General features: G+C 41.4%; 1 pseudogene; it reads right to left on the minus strand.

The window, feature by feature from the left end:
* Positions 1–258: 258 nt before the first annotated feature.
* Positions 259–4,328, minus strand: LOC126959250 (MKI67 FHA domain-interacting nucleolar phosphoprotein-like; annotated as a pseudogene).
* Positions 4,329–18,527: the final 14,199 nt, after the last annotated feature.

An 18,527-nucleotide genomic window follows, 5' to 3' on the forward strand; every position in this document is an offset into this window, starting at 1 on the left:
ATAGACTGCATTACTGATTCCCCACCCATGCCCTCTTTTTGGATATCCAGCCCCTCCTTGAGTCTCTGGAAAGGGCAGGACTACACATCCAGGGAAAACTATGGAACTCCCACCCCCACTGCTAGGCAGATCAGATTCTCTATCCTCTCATTGGAAATGACACAGAGGGTGCTCGATAGATTTTTTTGCAGATGAGCATCTGTATGGAAAGATCCAGTAACACTGGGACTAGGGCTACTGCCAGGGTAAGCCAAAGCCTCAGAGGCTGGAGGAGCCTGGTGTACATGCTGAATGTCCATCTGCAGAGCAAAGCACAAGCATGGAGCAGAAGTCCAGAGAAAGGCATGCGGGAGAGAAAAATAATCTCCCAGCCCAGTCCTTCCATGGTGTGGTCATATGTTGAGTTCTGTACTTTGATGTCTGTGACATTGCCTATTGTATTCTTAATACAAATCCCTCTTACGCCAGCCAGAATAGGCTAAGATAAATGTAATGATTTGACTTGGCTGGAGTGCAGTGGCGTGATCACGGCTCACTGCAGCCTCAACTTCCTGGGCTCAGTTGATCCTCCCACTTTAGACTCCTGAGTAGCTGGGACTACAGTCATGAGCCACCACACCCAGCTAATTTTTTTGTATTTTTGTCATAAAAATATTATACTTTTCAGAAGAAATCATATATAATACACTGAAAATCAGTGATTGTTTTTCTTCTTTTTTTCTGTGAATGTGTAGGTGTTTGAGTCTCTTGTATTTTTTCTTTTACACAGGATATGGACTGTTTGAAAACTATTTCATTATCTTCATCATCACCATTCATTTCAGATGCTTCAGATTTTCCTCTCTCCAAAAATGTTGATGTGCAAACTGGTGTGGGGCCCTGGGTATCTGCAGTCTTCTCAGGAGAGTCAGGAGTGCCTAAAACTTCTTCTTCTTCTTACATAAAACCTGGCCTTTTGTAGATATCTGATGATTCGTTTTTGAAATACTTTCCATTTTCTGTAAAATCAAAGAAGGAAAATCATAATCAATTCCTTTTTAAACTAATTTCTTCCAAAGCAATCTTTCTTTATTTTTATTTTTATTTTTTTTTTTTTTTGAGACGGAGTCTCGCTCTGTCACCCAGGCTAGAGTGCAGTGGCCGGATCTCAGCTCACTGCAAGCTCCGCCTCCCGGGTTTATGCCATTCTCCTGCCTCAGCCTCCCGAGTAGATGGGACTACAGGCGCCCACCACCTCGCCCTGCTAGTTTTTTTTTTTTTTGTATTTTTTAGTAGAGACGGGGTTTCACCGTGTTAGCCAGGATGGTCTCGATCTCTTGACCTCGTGATCCGCCCGTCTCGGCCTCCCAAAGTGCTGGGATTACAGGCTTGAGCCACCGCGCCCGGCCCTTTCTTTCTTTTTAAATTGCCCCTCCATCATTAGCTTTTGTGTAAGTGCCGATTCTGATTATACGTTTCACTGATGGATATGATGGCTGCTTAAATGGAATATCCCAGTCTTTAAAGAGTTCTTTCTGACTTTTTCAGGTGGCATGAAATGACACTCCGAGAGTCTTTCACCAAACAGGTAGTTGTTCATTGTTTTAGCAACTATCTTGGCAATATCCTCAGACTCACACTCCACACTTGCATAGCCTTTGCTATTTCCAGTCCTTTTCTTTCTGGATAGTCTGAACCTTGTAACAGTGCCACACTGAGAGAAATAGAATAGGATCAGGGTTTCGTTCAGTAGGTTAGAAAGGTGGCGCACATACACTACTCCAGGCCAAAGTTGTTCTTGTTTTTTTCCCCAGATTATGCACTTGCCAACCTGTGCCAGAACTCGAGCGATCTGCCTGCCCTGGACTCTCAAAGCCCTGGAATTATAGGCATGATCCACCGCACCCAGCCTTGACTTTGAAATGTATGTTGTACATCCAGTCAGCAGTAAACTCTGAGGGAACACCAAAGACGAGGAGGATGAGAGAAGAGATACCTCCAGTTAAAGGAATTAAGAAGAGATGCTTTTAAAAAGTTTTTAAAGGGTTTTAAAGCTCATGCCTGTAGTCACAGCATTTTGGGAGGCCGAAGTGGGTGAACTGCTTGAGACTAAAAGTTTGAGACCACCCAGGGCAACATGGCAAAACCCCATCTGTACAAAAAATACAATAAATTAGCTGGGCACAGTGGTGCCTGTGGTCCCAGCTACTCGCGAGGCTGAGGTGGGAGGTTAAGGCTGCAGTGAACTGAGATCCACCACTCCACTCCAGCCTGGGTGACAGAGTGAGACCTTGTCTTAAAAAAAAAAAAAAAATCACTGTTTTAGGGTTTTCTGGATGAAACCTCTGTTTCCATTAAAAAAAAAAAAAAAGGTGGAGACAGTATGCATTACTGATTTAAAATCATAACCAGATGCTTAGAGTAAATAATTGTATCTATTATTTCAAAAACAAACCTCAGGATTATTAAAAGGTAGTTTTATTAGATTTTTTTTTAAGACGTGCTGATTCACTCAGGTCTGTCACTTTTCTTCTAAAAGCAGCAAATGCATTTAACATTTTACTGAGATCCTCAACAGCTGCCATTTGCTTTGTATAGCAAATTGTTTACAAAGTAACTTTTTTCCATTTTTGATATTTTCATGAAAATTATGTTCTTCAGTTTTTTTGTTTTTTTTTTTTTTTTGAGACGGAGTCTCACGCTGTTGCCCAGGCTGGAGTGCAGTGGCGCGATCTCGGCTCACTGCAAGCTCCGCCTCCCGGGTTCCCGCCATTCTCCTGCCTCAGCCTCCTGAGTAGCTGGGACTACAGGCGCCCGCCACCGCGCCCGGCTAATTTTTTGTATTTTTAGTAGAGACGGGGTTTCACTGTGGTCTCGATCTCCTGACCTTGTGATCCGCCCGCCTCGGCCTCCCAAAGTGCTGGGATTACAGGCTTGAGCCACCGCACCCGGCCTGTTCTTCAGTTTTAAAGCCCCAACCCTCTCCCAAAGAAAGATTAATAACTACCAAGTAATTAGTATTTAGGAAAATAACAACAACAACAACAACAACAAAAAACTCCATCTTTTAAACACTTCTGGAACATGGGTAAGGGTCCAAAGTCAAGACCTTCTGGGCCCAATGGAGGTGCTAGGCTGCCTCGGGACACCATCAGCACTTCCCCATCCACAACATCCTCAACAGGTGGGAGCTGTTCCACAAGCTCCCCTCTCTATTTCCTTTCCACCCTTGCTGTTGGGCCTCCCCTCTGAATCTGCATAACAAAGACAGCAGGGTCTTTAATACTGTTCCACTTTGTCAATGGAGACAGGATACTCTAGAAAACTGAGAGATTCCCTGGTCCAGTCTAGGGGAGGAAAAATTATGCAGTGTAGCATAGATGGTTTTACTTGTCCACTCAGACACACGCTCATACTTATTAGATGGATGTATCAGATGCTTCAAAAGTCCTAACGTGTAGTAGCACAAAGGTTGCTTGTAAAAAAGGTGTTGCAAAATGATAAAAATTTCTGCAGCAGTTCAAGCTCCTGATGACAAAGCTCATTCTGATAAGTAGTTATTTTGACATGCACAGCAGCTTTGCCCTGTCCTGTGTTCAGTCCTGTTGCCCTAAGTCCTGTGTTCAGAGGGTTTCATTTAGACTGCAGGAAGTTGGAATCCAAGTTTGAAAGGCTCTCTGCTGACAAAATGTGCTATATCCATCAATGGACTTCTGCTCTGTAATGAAAGGAACAAACTATCAAAACATGTTATATTAAGGGAGGAGACCACCTCTCATATTGTCTTACGTCCAATTTCTGCTTCCAAAGAAAGAAGGAGTAAAAGCTAAAAGGCAGAAATGAACTCCACAGGCAGATAGCCTGCACACACCCTGGGCCTGGTAGTTAAAAATCAACCCCTCACCTAACTGATTTGGGTATCTATAGATTCCAGACATTGTATGGAAAAGCATTGTGAAAATCCCTGTCCTGTTCTGTTTCATTCCAATTGCCGATGCATGCAGCCCCCAGTCACGTATCCCCTGCTTGATCAATCGATGACAACCCTCCCACATGGACCTCCTTAGAGTTGTCAGCCCTTAAAAGGGACAATAATTGCTCACTCAAGGAACTTGGCTTTTGAGATGCAAGTCTGCTGAAGCTCCTAGCTGAATAAAGCTCCTTCCTTCTTTAACCCAGTGTCTGCAGGTTGTCTGCAGCTCGTCCTGCTACATTTCTTGGTTCCCTGACCGGGAAGTGAGGTGATTGGCAGATGGTTGAAGCAGCCCCTTAGGTGACTTAGGCCTGCCTTGGGGAGCATCCCTGCAGGGGATTCTGACCAGCTCTTTGGATCCAAAGAGCGCTGCCATGTAGGCAATTGCCTCAGAGGGACGCCTCACCAGAGCAGCTTGTGGCAGGCCCCTGTGGAGGATCAATGCAGTGGCTGAACACTGGGAAGGAACTGGCACTTGGAGTCCAGATATCTGAAACTTGGCAAAACTGGTCTTTGGAACTTGCCCACTCCTTTTGAGTGGAAGAATGGCCTGATCACCCACAGCATGCCTATACCGGCACTTTGGTTTTTGTTTTTGACTTGACTTGGATTGCTTGTTACTTTGGTTTTGGTTTTGACCTAGCTTGGAGTTTTTGATACTCTGATTTTGGTTTTGAGTCTGGTTTGGTGTAAACTGTAAAAGTATGTGTATGCCCTTTTTACCCTTTCTTTGTTTTGTGGTGTGCCTGTGGTGTGAGCATGGTGTTTTGTTTCAAGGAAACATGGGTCAGGCACAAAGTAAGCCCACCCCACTAGGAACTATGTTGAAAAATTTCAAGAAAGGATTTAAGGGAAATTACGGTGTTACTATGACACCAGGAAAATTTAGAACTTTGTGTGAAATAGACTGGCCAGCATTAGACGTGGGTTGGGCATCAGAAAGAAGCCTGGACAGGTCCCTTGTTTCAAAGGTATGGCACAAGGTAACCTGTAAGCCAGGGAGCCAGACCAGTTCCCGTACATAGACACTTGGTTACAGCTGCTTTTAGATGCCCCCACAGTGATTGAGAGATCAGCAGCATAAGCAGCTGGAAGAGGCAAAGAAAGACCAGCAGAGAGAGAGAGAGAGAGAGAGAGAGGAAAGAGACAGAGAGGAAAAGAGGTAAAGAGAGAGAGTAAGAGACAGAGAGACAAAGAGGGAGTCAAGGAGAGAGAGAGAAAGAGAGAGAGGCAGAGAGAGAGGAAGAGACAGAGGCAAAAGGAAAGTCAGAGAGGCAGAAAGTCAAAGGGAGTAAGAGAGAGAAAGAGAGAGATAAACAAGTAGTTAAGAAAAAAAAAGTGTACCCTATTCCTTTAAAAGACAAGGTAAATTTAAAACCTATAATTGATAATTAAAGGTATTCTCCATAACCCTATAACACTCCAATACCACTTTGTTGTCAGTGTAAATGAGGGCTTACCCTGAAAGCACTGAGGCCACTGATAACCCGTAGCCTTCCTATCAAAAAATCCTTAACCCAGTAACCCACGGATGGCCCAAATGCATTCAATGTGTAGCAGCAACTGCTTTGCTAACAGAAGAAAGTAGAAAAATAAGTTTTAGAGGAAACCTCCTTGTGAGCACACCTCACCAGTTCAGAAGTATCCTAAGTTAAAAAAAAAAAAAAAAAAAAAAAGGCAAAAAGGTAGCTTACTAACTTAAAAATCTTAAAGTAGGCTGGGCACGGTGGCTCACGCCTGTAATCCCAGCACTTTAGGAGGCTGAGGCGGGTGGATCACGAGGTCAGGAGATCGAGACCGTCCTGGCTAACACAGTGAAACCCCGTCTCTACTAAAGAATACAAAAAATTAGCCAGGCGTAGTGGCGAGCGCCTATAGTCCCAGCTACTTGGGAGGCTGAGGCAGGAGAATGGCATGAACCCAGGAAGCGGAGCTTGCAGTGAGCCAAGATTGCGATGCTGCACTCCAGCCTGGGTGACAGAGTAAGACTCCGTCTCAAAAAAAAAAAAAAAAAAAAAAAAAAAAAAAAAAAAAAAAATTAAAGTATAGCGCTATTCCATTAAAAAAAAAAAAAAAAAGATAATTTAACATTAATCACTGAAAATTCCCTTAACCCAACAAGTTTCCTAACAGAGATCTAAATCTTAATTACCATACAAAGGTCCAACCAGACCTAGGAGGAACTCCCTTCAGGACAGGAGGATAGATGGTTCCTTCCAGGTAATAGAAGGGAAAAAAAAAAAATAAGCCATTTATACCAATTCTAAGTTAATTTGGACTAAACAAGGTCTTATTAATAGCAAAGGATAATTGAAATCCCAAACCTACAAGATTTTCAACAAAAGTAAAGTTTGCTAAAAGTTAACAGTGTAACATGTATTATAGTAAACTTCTAATCTTGTGGCCTTAGACAGTCTAGTCCACAGACACGAAAGTAGTTTGCTTTGGAAAAGAGTGATTATCATCTTTGAAAAAAAATAGGAAAAAATGGGGGCAAAATTTATGTAAAAGAATGCTGTATGGTAAATTCTTATCCTGAAATAAGTTAACTGGTTGTTTAAAGAAAGAAATGTTTGTAATAAGTCAGAAAGTTGAGACATGTCGAAGAATTGTCTGCAAAAGTCATGAAAAAAATGTTTGCAAGAAATGTTGTATAATGTAAAAGTAATTAGGCCTCCTGAATGTAAAACTATTGAAAAAACAGTTTATGTGCAAGATGTGTAAGGAAAGTAAAATATACTTCTGGTAAAAAGATTATACAGAGGCATAAGAATGTGGATTTTTACCTACATTAAAAGGTTAAAAAAAATTGTTTGTTTTCAAGGTTTAAGCAAGTCTTAAAACATTAGTTGTAAAGCAAATTCTGGTGTAAACATATTAGCTAAAGTTAAAGGGGCATCATCCAGTTTTTCTGTGAACTGGACCTTAAAGTAAAAACACAATGGGTTTTTCTTAAAGCACTAACCTACTCCTTAACAAAAATTATAAAAGGTTAAAAAGAGTCTATAAAAATCTTACCTTATGGTCAGACATTAAAAATTGAATAAATATGTCTACAAAGTTTTATTAAAACTACGTTTTTCATTAATAACACACTAATATAAAGATGAAATTTAGCTTATCTGGTATAAAAATCATACAGAAAGCCTTGTCAAACATAAAACGGTGTCTAGCTTTCTTTGGTCTAAAAACTAATAAAAATAAGTGCTAAAGGAAATTTCTCAGTAAGAAGGCACCAAGGACTATAAAGTCCACTGCTGATGTCCCCACATTTAAAACAAAAGGTCAATTTCTCAAAAATTATATACTTGGTTTATCTTCCACTTTCCTTTCCCTCAAAACTAAAAGTCTTTTAACACATGTACCACACCTAAAATTTCCAGTAAACCAGCACCAGCCTGAAGATCACATTCTCATCAAAGGGTGGAAAGAAGGAAAACTCAAGCCAGCCTGGGAAGGACCCTATCTTGTGCTACCAAGCACTGAGACTGCTGTTCGTACAGCAAAAAAGGAATGGATTCATCACACCTGAGTCAAGAAAGTGCCAACCCCTCCAGAGTTGTGGGCCATAGCTCCAGGGGAAAACCCTACCAAACTAAAGCTAAGAAAAATTTAACTCTTTCATCTATTCTATTACTCTTTCTTCTTTCCTCACTGTATTGCTGATCATCTAGTTATTAACATAACCAAGTCAATTTCACCTAAAACTATTGCATTTAATGCTTGCTTTGTTATAACCTGTGGGGACTTGCCAAGTCAAAGACAGCTCTCTACTTCAGAAAAGTACTTCTGTCCCTCTTGATTCTCCTCAGACTAGGCATTATTAAGTTAGGACCATTTAATTTGAGGAGATTTCAATAAAGACCCCAGTGTCAACCAGAAGTCTTGCCCCCTGCCTCCTGCGATGTAGAACTTTTATCCCATAGTTGGTCCAATGTTCTGTGGACCACTAAAGAGCAAGGATGGACTGCCCCAACCAGTTTTTGTAATATCCTAAAATCATACATTCATTTTACTGGAGGATCATAGAAGTTAAAGACTTAAAACAAACCTTGACAATTAACACAGTATACCAAGATGGAAATGCCTGGTTGGAATAGATCAAATATTCTGTCCGCATGTTAAACAAAAGCAATTGTTATGCTTGTGCACATGGCAGACCAAAAGCCCAGATTGACCACTTTCCACTAAGGTGGCCCTCCAGTCAACCAGGCGTGGACTACATGGTAGCTCTTTTCCAGGATTCTACAGCCTGGAATAACAAGTTGTGCCAAGCTCTCTCTCTGCTATATCCCAAAGTTCAACACCCTGAGGGTCAGCCCCTGAGGGCCATCCCACTTCCATCTCCTGACACTAAGTTCACTTCATGTCTGTCAAGACATGGAGGAAACATAGCATTCCTTGGAGACCTGAAGGGATGCAGTGAGCTTAAGAATTTTCAAGAGCTTAGCAATAAGTTAGCCCTTGTTCATCCCTGAGCGAATGTGTGGTGGTATTGTGGTGGACCTTTACTGGACACTGCTGAATAACTGGAGTGGCACTTGTACTTTAGTCCAATTGGCTATCCCATTTACCCTGGTATTTCATCAACTAGAGGGAGGGTGGGTATTGGAAGAAGGATGGATCCGGTTATCGGACAGAAGTATAGCTGTGCCACAGCTGCTAGGAGCTGCAGTCATACTGGCTGTGTATGAGACCACCCACCTAGGCCAAGAGTCACTTGAAAAGTTGTTAAGCTGGTACTTCTACATCTCATGTCTGTCAACCCTCACCAAAACAGTGGCACAGCAGTGTGTCACCTCCCAGCAGCACACTGCTAGGCAAGGTCCAACTGTCCTGCCTGGCATACAGGCTTATAGAACAGCCCCCTTTGAAGATCTCCAAGTAGACTTCACCGAGATGTCCAAATGTGGAGATCTCATCCATAGGTTTGGACTGCTCTTATGAATGGGGTTGGACAATGGGCTGGTGTTTATGGCTGACTTGTTACAGAGGACAGCAAAGGTGATCGGGTATTGATCAAGGATTAGAACATAGCCCCCCTTGTGGCCACGTGAAAAGGACCCCAGACCATCATCTTGACCACTCCCACAGCTGTAAAAGTAAAAGGAATCCCAGCCTGGATCCACCACAGCCACGTGAAACTCACAGCACCTGAGACCTGGGAGGTGAGACCAAGCCCAAACAATCTCTGCAAAGTGACTCTGAAGAAGATGAGAAGCCCTGCTCCAGTCACATCCGGAAGCTGACTGGTCCATGCATGGCCGAAACATGAGGAAACTCACCATGGGACTTATTTTCCTTACATTTTGGACTTGTACAGTAAGGACTTCAAATGACCTTCCTCAAAATAAGGACTGTTCCCAGTGTATACATGAGGTCACTAAGGTAGGGCAAAAAGTTAAAACTGTCTTTTTGTTCTATAGATATTATAAATGTGCAGGAACTCTAATAGGGACTTGTTTGTATAATGTCACCCAGTACAAGGTATTTAGCCCAGGAAGTGACCAGCCTGATGTGTGTTATAACCCATCTGAGCCCCCTATGGTTACAGTTTTTAAAATAAAATTAAAAACAGCCATCTGCTGGGGTCTAGGCCATACTAAAATGAACCCATTTAGTAAATTCCCAAAGTTGCAAACCGTGTGGACCCACCCAGAGTCCCACCAGGACTGGACAGCCCCCACTGGATTATACTGGATATGCAGCCATAGAGCTTTTGCCAAATTACCCTACCAGTGGGCAGGTAGTTGTGTGATTGGCACTATTAAACCATCCTTCTTCCTACTGCCCATAAAAACAGGTGAACTCCTGGGCTTCCCTATCTATGCTTCCTGCAAACAAACAAACAAACAAACAAAAACAAACAAAAAAAGCTATAGGTAATCAGAAAGACGATAAATGGCTCCCTAAAAAAGTCATACAATACTATGAGCCTGCTACTTGGTCACAAGACAGCTCGTGGGGATACCGGACACCCTTTATATGCTCAACCAAAGCATATGGTTACAAGCTGTCTTAGAGGCCAGGTGTGGCGGCTCACACCTGTAATCCCAGCACCTTGGGAGGCTGAGGCGAGTGGATCGCGAGGTCAGGAGACCAAGACTATTGTGGCCAACATGATGAAACCCCATCTCTATTAAAAATACAAAAAATTAGCTGGGTGTTGTGGCAGGTGCCTGTGGTCCCAGCTACTGAGGAGGCTGAGGGAGGAGAATGGCGTGAACCCAGGAGGTGCAGGTTGCAGTGAACTGGGATGTGCCACTGCACTCCAGCCTTGGTGACAGAGCGAGACTCCATCTCAAAAAAAGAAAAAGAAAAAAAAAGAAATAATCACTAGTGAAACCGGCAGAGCCTTGACTATTCTGGGCCGGCAAGAAACTAAGATGAGAAATGCTATCTATCAAAATATATTGGCTCTCAACTACTTGCTAGCAGCTGAAGGAGGAGTCTGTGGGAAGTTTAACCTTACCAATTGCTGTCTATACATAGATGAACAAGAGCAAGTAGTTGAAGACTTAAAGATATGACAAAACTGGTACATGTGCCCATGCAAGTGTGGCATGTATTTAATCTGGGGCCATGTTTAGAAAATGGTTCCCAGTGCTAGGAGGATTTAAAACTTTTATAACAGAAATTATAATAGTAATAGGAACCTGATTACTCCTCCCTTGTTTGCTACCTGTACTCCTTCAAATGATAAAAAGCTTCGTCACTACTTTAGTTCACCAAAATTCTTCAGCACAAGTGTACTATATAAATAACTATCAATCTGTCCTACAAGAAGACATGGGTCATGAGGATAAAAGTGAGAGCTCTCACTTTGAGTGAAGTTCTCAAAGGGGGAATTAAGGGAGGACACCACCCCTCATATTGTCTTATGCCCAATTTCTGCCTCCAAAGAAAGAAGTAAAAACAAAAAGGCAGAAATGAAATCCACAGGCAGATAGCCCAGCATGCGCCCTGGGCCTGGTAGTTAAAAATCAACCCCTCACCTAACTGCTTATGTTATCTATAGATTCCAGACATTGTATGGAAAAGCATTGTGAAAATCCCTGTCCTGTTCTGTTACATTCCAATTACTGGTGCATGCAGCCCTCAGTCACAACCCACTGCTTGCTCAATCGATCACGATCCTCTCACGCAGACAGCCTTAGAGTTGTAAGCCCTTAAAAGGGACAGGCATTGCTTACTTGGGGAGCTTGGCTTTTGAGATGCAAGTCTGCCAAAGCTCCCAGCTGAATAAAGCCCCTTCCTTCTTTAACACAGTATCTGAGGAGTTTTGTCTGTGGCTCGTCCTGCTACAATATGTCATGGAACAACCTCAAAAACATTAGCTAAGTAAAAAAGCCAGATATGAGACCACATATTGTATAATTCCATTGATTTGAAATGTCCAAAAAAGGCAAATTTATAGACAGAAATGGGCTGATTTACCTCAAGAGGCAGGGATTCAAGCTCTCTAGACTACATGTGATACATACATGAGAAAAAATAAGGAAAAGAAAAGAAATTTAAATATAAATAAATAAAAATAATACTTCTCCCTGATCATAAAGAAAATCACATTCTTTTTGTAATAATTTGGAATACAAACTATGAAGAAAAGTCTTTAATTTTGCCACTCAAAACATTCTGGTTTGTTGCTTTTTACACTTTTTTATGCATATAAACATTTTAAAAAGTAGAATCATTATATAGTCTTTTGTCACTATATTTTGGACATATTTCTATGGCAGTAAATCTATCCTTGGCATCATCATTTTTAATAGCTCAATATATATTAATTTAATCATTGCCACCCCAGAAGTAAATTTTCTTATACATATATTTTAATGGATTAGAGGAAGCATTTTTGGATTGAATTCATAGAAATAGAATTTCTGGAGGAAAATAACATAAAACAGTTTTAGGGTTTTTAATAGAAATTTTCAAATTATCCTGTAGAAAAATTGGTTCAGTTTATACTCCCACCAACAGGGGCAGAGCTCCACATTCCCCCTTCCATTTGTACTCCTTACTGGTTTTTAAGCAGAAAATCTCATTGTTTTCATTACATTTATTTGCTTTCTAATGCTTTTGAATCTTTTTTTTTTTTTTTTTTTTTTTTTTTTTTTTTTTTTGTGAGTCTTGCTCTGTCATCCAGGCTGGGCTACAGTGGCGTGATCTGATCTTGGCTCACTGCAACGTCTGCTTCCTGAGTTCAAGCTATTCTCCTACCTCAGCCTCCTGAGTAGATGGGATTATAGGTATCCACCACCACGCCTGGCTAATGTTTGTATATTTAGTACAGACATGGTTTCAACATGTTGGTCAGCCTGGTCTCACATTCCTGACCTCAGGTGATCCTCTGCCTTGGTCTCCCAAAGTTTTGGGATTATAGGCATGAGCCACCACACCCAGCCAGCACAGCTAACTTCTAATGAGACTACCTTAGACAAGTTACTTACTGTCTCTGAGCCTCCGTGTTCTCATCCATGAAATGGGTTTAATCACCCAGATTTGTTGAGATAATTAAAAGAGAGAATACCTGCAATGCAACAGCACCATGCTAACACAGCTGACTCATCAGTTTCAGTGCTGGTCTGTCCTCTCTCACCTCCGATTGCGAGGCCCCTTGCTGTCCTTTCACCACCAGCAGGAGTGTGTTCCCCCGGGAGGCTGCCATCAGTTGCAGGTTTCTTTGCTCTGTTTGGTATGTCCATTTCCCACGCACCCAAGCAATGGCCACTGGTTACGATACAGTGCTCTGACTTTAAGCTTTGAGTGCCCAGGTGTGACCTATGGCCAGTCCCTGTCTGATCTGTGCCCCACTTTCTCATGTCCAAAATGAGGAGACAGTCAGCTCTCTCCAATGCCTTTCCTATGGCTTTAAGAGGAGGTATGTACTTCTCACTTGGAGGAGGGGCTGGCAAAACCACTTGAATTTTAATTTGAATTGAGGCATCTTGGCAGAGGTTGTAAAATGTCCTCTCACACCTGTACTACCACACCTAGCTAGTTTTTTGTATTTTTTGTAGAGGCAGGGTTTTGCCATGTTGCCTTAGCTGCTTTTTTGATACTCCATTAAAACTTGATTTTTCTTGAACTTTGGATATTTTACCCTTGCATGATACTATAATATCATACCTTGGTCACTTTGAAAATAATGGTTCACTGAGATCTTCTATATGCTGATACATTTGATTATATGGTATCAAAATACATTCATCAATATTACCATCAATCTCATCAGAATACATTTGGAAAGCTATGGTGGATATAAGTTTTCTAAAATTCTAATTTTTTGTTCAAAAGCTTGAGTTTTGTTATTAGCAATTTTATTGTTGAATTTTATTATGGCCTGTCTGTTGTTTTCCTTGAAATAACAGAATCTCCTTTTTTCTATTTTTTTGTGTCCTCTTTTATTTCATTGAGCAGTGGTTTGTAGTTCTCCTTGAAGAGGTCCTTCACGTTCCATGCTCATGGATAGGAAGAATCTATATCGTGAAAATGGCCATACTGCCCAAGGTAATTTATAGATTCAATGCCATCCCCATTAAGTTACTAATGACTTTCTTCACAGAATTGGAAAAAACTACTTTAAAGTTCATATGGAACCAAAAAAGAGCCTGCATTGCCAAGACAATCCTAAACCAAAAGAACAAAGCTGGAGGCATCATGCTACCTGACTTCAAACTATACTACAAGGGTACAGTAACCAGAAGAGCATGGTACTGGTACCAAAACAGATATAGACCAATGGAACAGAACACAGTCCTCAGAAATAATACCACACATCTACAACCATCTGATCTTTGACAAACCTGACAAAAATAAGAAATGGGGAAAGGATTCCCTATTTAATAAATGGTGCTGGGAAAACTGGCTAGCCATAAGTAGAAAGCTGAAATTGGATCCCTTCCTTACACCTTACACAAAAATTAATTCAAGATGAATTAGAGACTTAAACGTTAGACCTAAAAACCATAAAAACCCTAGAAGAAAACCTAGGTAATATCATGCCGCACATAGGCATGGGCAAGGACTTCATATCTAAAACACCAAAAGCAATAGCAACAAAAGCCAAAATTGATATATGGGATCTAATTAAACTAAAGAGCTTCTGCACAGCAAAAGAAACTACCGTCACAGTGAACAGGCAACCTATGGAATGGGAGAAAATTTTTGCAATCTACTCTTCTGACAAAGGGCTAATATCCAGAACCTACAAAGAACTCAAACAAATTTACAAGAAAAAATCAACCCCATCAAAAAGTGGGCAAAGGATATGAACAGACATTTCTCAAAAGAAGACATTTATGCAGCCAACAGACACATGAAAAAATACTCATCATCACTAGCCATCAGAGACAAGCAAATCAAACCCACAATGAGATACCATCTTACACCAGTTAGAGTGACGATCATTAAAGAGTCAGGAAACAACAGGTGCTAGAGAGCATGTGGAGAAATAGGAACACTTTTACACTGTTGGTGGGACTGTAAACCATTGTGGAAGACAGTGTGGTGATTCCTCAAGGATCTAGAACTAGAAATACCATTTGACCCAGCCATCCCATTACTGGGTATATACCCAAAGGATTATAAATCATGATGCTATAAAGACACATGCACACGTATGTTTATTGTGGCACTATTCACAATAGCAAAGACTTGGAACCAACCCAAATGTCCATCAACGACAGATTGGATTAAGAAAATGTGACACATATACACCATGGAATACTATGCAGCCATAAAAAAGGATGAGTTCATGTCCTTTGTAGGGACATGGATGCAGCTGGAAACCATCATTGTGAGCAAACTATCAAAAGGAAAGAAAACCAAACACCACATGTTCTCACTCATTTGTGGGAATTGTACAATCAGAACACTTGAACACAGGGTGGGGAACATCACACACTGGAGCCTGTCGTAGGTTGGGGGGAGGGGGGAGGGATAGCATTAGGAGATATACCTAAGGTAAATTACTAGTTAATGAGTGCAGCACACCAACATGGCACATGTATACATATGTGACAAACCTGCACATTGTGCACATGTACCCTAGAAGATAAAGCATAAAAAAAAAAGAAATAGTAGAATCTCCTTTTTTTGAGAAAATGTCTCCCAAAACCCAAGCTGAAATAACATTTTTTGTCAGTAATCCTTTGAAGTAAAAATGATATTCCATTAAAATGGTTAATTCACTTCATGACTTAGTCACACGAGGGTTTTTTCTCAGGTAGTCTGTAGGAATGCTCATGTATACTTCCCATTTCATCACATAAAATATTAAAAAGATATATTCAAGGATTAAGATGTAAAATTTTGGCCGGGCGCGGTGGCTCAAGCCTGTAATCCCGGCACTTTGGGAGGCTGAGACGGGCGTATCACGAGGTCAGGAGATCGAGACCATCCTGGCTAACACGGTGAAACCCCGTCTCTACTAAAAAATACAAAAAACTAGCCGGGCGAGGTGGCAGGCGCCTGTAGTCCCAGCTACTCGGGAGGCTGAGGCAGGAGAATGGCGTGAACCCGGGAGGCGGAGCTTGCAGTGAGCTGAGATCTGGCCACTGCACTGTAGCCTGGGCGACAGAGCGAGACTCCGTCTCAAAAAAAAAAAAAAAAAAAATGTAAAATTTTCACTCCTTCATCATAGACATTCTTTTTATTTTTGAGACAGGGCCTTGTTCTGTCACCTAGGCTGGAATGCAGTAGCATGACCACAGCTCACTGTAGCCTCAACCTTCTGGGCTCAATCAATCCTCCTGCCTCAGCTTGCCAAGTAGCTGGGACTAGAAGCATGCAACTACAATGTCCATCTAATTTTTGTATTTTTAGTAGAGATGGGGTTTCGCCATGTTGGCCAGGCTAATTGCAAACTCTTGACCTCAGGTGATCTCCCCGTCTTGGCCTCCCAAAGTGCTGGGATTACAGGCCTGAGTCACTGCCCGGCCCACCGTTCCTTTTTAAACCTTTCCTGTGCATAGTAGTCATACCATGACTACTAGTAGTTTGGTGTTACTGCCTTTATTTGTGCTAAAGTACCAGCATTTTAACCCACCATTGTATCTGCACCCTTACAGAAAATGTCACCATGTTAGTATTCCTGTCAAAATAGTTTGGACCTGGGGGTCTGAGGACCGCACTTTGGGAACCAATGAAATAGGTGCTTACACCTACTATATATCATATCTTTTCATCTACAGGATTTTTAAAAACTTGATTGCAGTTAATGTTTTTGTAATTTTTAAAATATGGTTTTGATGGGTTTCAGTCCAGAGCAACAACATGTATTTTATTTTGCTTATGCTGAAGTTTACTAGATAAATACTAACCTAATAGAATGAGGTCCTAGATCTAGTTGCAGTTTCTTTAACCAAAAAAAAAAAAAAAAAAAAAAAAAAAGCAAACACAAACAAAAAAAACCCCAAAACTAAAAATGTAGAAATGGTCCATATGGTGTATTCCCAATGTATGCTGCAGAATTTGAAGAAGAAAATGCAATAGTCCAAACGTGGTGTTCTTTAAGAATAGGATTGGGCCAGGCGCAGTGGCTCATACCTGTAATCCCAGCACTTTGGGAGGCCGAGGCGGGCGGATCACGAGATCAAGAGATAGAGAAACCCTGTCTCTACTAAAAATACAGAAAATTAGCTGGGCATGGTGATGGGCGCCTATAGTCCCAGCTACTCTGGAGGCTGATTCAGGAGAATGACGTGAACCTGGGAGGCCAAGCTTGCAGCGAGCCAGGATCGCGCCACTGCATCCAGCCTGGGTGACAGAGCAAGACTCCATCTCAAAAAAAAAAAAAAAAAAAAAATAGGATTAATTCTGAAGAGTTTTAGCCTGTAAAGAGATTTGGGACACTGTAAGAGAGGAATGAGAAGAATGAGAATAGTAAAATAAATAATTTTTGAAGAGATACACTGTTAATGATGTCCTCCTTCAATACAACTTGTTGTTTTTGTTTTTGTTTTTGTTTTTGTTTGAGATGGAGTCTTTCTCTGTCACCAGGCTGGACTGCAGTGGCACATCTCAGCTCACTGAAACCTCTGCCTCCCAGGTTCAAGTGATTTCCCTTCCTCAGCCTCCTGAGTAGCTGGGACTACAGGCACGTGCCACTACGCCTGGATAATTGTTTTTATTTTAGTGGAGACGGGGTTTCACCACATTGGTCAGGATGTCTCAATCTCCTGGCCTCGTGATCTACCCACCTCAGCCTCCCAAAGTGCCAGGATTAGAGGTGTGAGCCACCGCACCCAGCCAACTTGTTTTTCTTAAAAGAACCTTTGGTAAGTATTTGGTTTCTGTGGCTTTGGCTATAATTCAGATTACAGTTTTGAAAGCAGTGTTTCCTAACGTTGTGTGTGTGAAATGGTTTTCCATGACTTGAACCTAGTTCTTCTGAAGCTAATATGTAATAATAATGGCTTTTCCCCAATTTATAACAGAAAACATTACAACATAACAGAGGAACTGTCTATTAGTGGGTGAAAGCACATAAGGCTTAGTTCATTAACTTTTTTTAAAAATCACATGTAATTGTGTTCTGAAAATATATGTATAGTAATGGCATTTATTGGTATTACTTGGTTCGTGTGATAGAATAAAATGTTAGAATTTTATGGTGTTTGAATTAGTTATCTATTGTTCTGTCACAAATTTAGTGGCTTAAAACAACAAACCTTATCTCACAGTTTCTGTGGGTCAGGATTCTGTGCAGTTTACCTTGGGTTCACTGACTTGGCCTCTCACCAGGCAGTGAAGATGTTGGTGGCAGCTGTGATCATCCCAAGGCAGGATAGGGAGAGAATCCATCTCCAAGCTCACATTGGCAGGATTCATCTCAGAGGCTGTTGGACTGGGCCTCCATATCTAGATGGCTATCGGTCAGAGGCCTTTTACAATACCTTGCCATGTGGGCCTCTCCATAGGGCACCTCATCACATGGCAACTGGCTTCCATCAGAGGGAGCAATGGAGAGAGCAGGAGAAGGGTGACCAAGGCAGGCATCATAGTCTCCTTGTAGCCTCACCTCAGAAGTGACATTGTTACTTTTGCTGTATTCTCTTTGTTAGAAGTGAGTCACTAGGTCCAGGAGTGGGAATTTTACAAAGGCATGAATGGCAGGAGGTGACAGTGATCAGGGCCATTTAGAGGCTGCCTGCCAGTGTTGAAGAAAATTGTTGACTTCTATGAGCTGTAGCAGCAGACAGTGCTATGCAAGGAGAATGGCTGTCTTAGAAGTCCAGTGCCTCATATGAGTTTTAATGTGTTGCCTTTTCCCCCTGATACATTTTGTTTAAATCCATGGTCATCTTGCCATTTAGTGGTGTGGTTTAATTTTATATTTGGGTTAGTCTGTATGTAAACACAGGTGTCTCTGTGTTAAACAGGAATCCTGTTCATTTTCTTCACCGATATGGTTTGTGGACTCTGATGAGCCAAATCTGACATAAGTTCTGGAATGTCTAGAAGATACTAAGAACAACAATTTGGTGAGAAAAGAAGCCAACCTATTTTCTGTTTTCCTCATGAACATGATATATAGAAATTGAATGTTAAGAGATAACATGATTAAAAAGCA

Source organism: Macaca thibetana, chromosome 7, assembly GCF_024542745.1.
Source record: "Macaca thibetana thibetana isolate TM-01 chromosome 7, ASM2454274v1, whole genome shotgun sequence".
NCBI classification, from domain to species: domain Eukaryota; kingdom Metazoa; phylum Chordata; class Mammalia; order Primates; family Cercopithecidae; genus Macaca; species Macaca thibetana.